Source organism: Vulpes vulpes, chromosome 12 (assembly GCF_048418805.1).
Source record: "Vulpes vulpes isolate BD-2025 chromosome 12, VulVul3, whole genome shotgun sequence".
Taxonomy (NCBI): Eukaryota; Metazoa; Chordata; class Mammalia; order Carnivora; family Canidae; genus Vulpes; species Vulpes vulpes.
Genome location: NC_132791.1, coordinates 89864775 through 89865854, shown reverse-complemented (window position 1 = coordinate 89865854; position 1080 = coordinate 89864775). Strand labels below are relative to the sequence as shown.

At 42.8% G+C, this 1080-nt stretch overlaps 1 non-coding gene across 1 annotated transcript; it reads left to right on the top strand.

Moving 5' to 3' along the window:
- Window positions 1-597: 597 nt before the first annotated feature.
- Window positions 598-706, top strand: LOC112920569 (U6 spliceosomal RNA). Its single transcript, XR_003235093.1, has one exon. It is a non-coding gene; the product is annotated as a U6 spliceosomal RNA (small nuclear RNA).
- Window positions 707-1080: the final 374 nt, after the last annotated feature.

Below are 1080 nucleotides of genomic sequence, written 5' to 3'. Positions count from 1 at the left end.
ATACGCATTAGGCCTTATCATAGAAAGTACTTGCAAAATGTCTGTGCTCACAGCCACCACCTGATCAGAATGCCCATCTGGACCACAAGGACCTTACCACCAGGAAGTACATTTGTAATAGCAACTTTTGCTGCATATTTTATGGGAGTGGCATGATAGAGGTACTGAATTCATCAACAGGCCCTCCTTTGCAAGCGGCCTGAATTCTTTCCAAAAAAACTTTGATGGGAATGATTTTCAAACGTATTTCAAAATTCTCTTAAGGGCAACATTAATTTTTAAACTAAAGAGAAGTTGTTACCCTTGACCTGGGGCTTTCCATTCAGACTGTAATGACCTATAATTTCCCAATGCCCCTGCTAAATTTGTTAGGAATTGAAAAGAGCAACTGAAATTGACCTAAAGTCCAATGTTTGTGAATTATCACTACCTCTCGCTCTGAGAGAGAAAGAGAGAGAGAGATTGCGAATGCACATGTGTTGGGGTAGGGGCAGGTTTGTGTGGGCAAGGGAGGGTAGGAGGAAAAGCAAACAGTATTGAGCTGGTGTCTTTGTTTTAATCAAGGGGAGTACTAAGTAATAATCAGATTGTCTTCTAGCACTCCCCTTGGTAGCACAAATACTAAAATTGGAATAATGCAGAGAAGATTAGCATGGCCCCTGTGCAAGAAATATCTCCTGGTAGCAGAGAGAAATATAGAAACAATTCAAGTGTGCCTGACTGTTTACTAAATTTTGAAGGTTGAGAAAACTGATTTTGAATGCATAGCCCAGATATTATCTAGAAAGAAATATTTTCTTTTAAAGAAATCAGGAAGTAGGACTATTGGTTAATGATGAAGGTCAACGTGCATAACCCTAATAAGCCACACAGAGGCCCGTGGGGGGAGTCCTGGGAGTTGTCTGTGTTTGGGAGGTAGAGAAATGGCCCTAGGTACCTCAGAGTTCACAGACAGGGAAGAAAAGAGGAGACACTGCTTAGCCCCCCCCAGTTCTCTGCCCTTCCACCTCTTCCCAAGCTCAGCAGGGTGACCCTGGGAAGCTGAATTATGGATCCTTCACCAGCCCCACACAGAAGAGA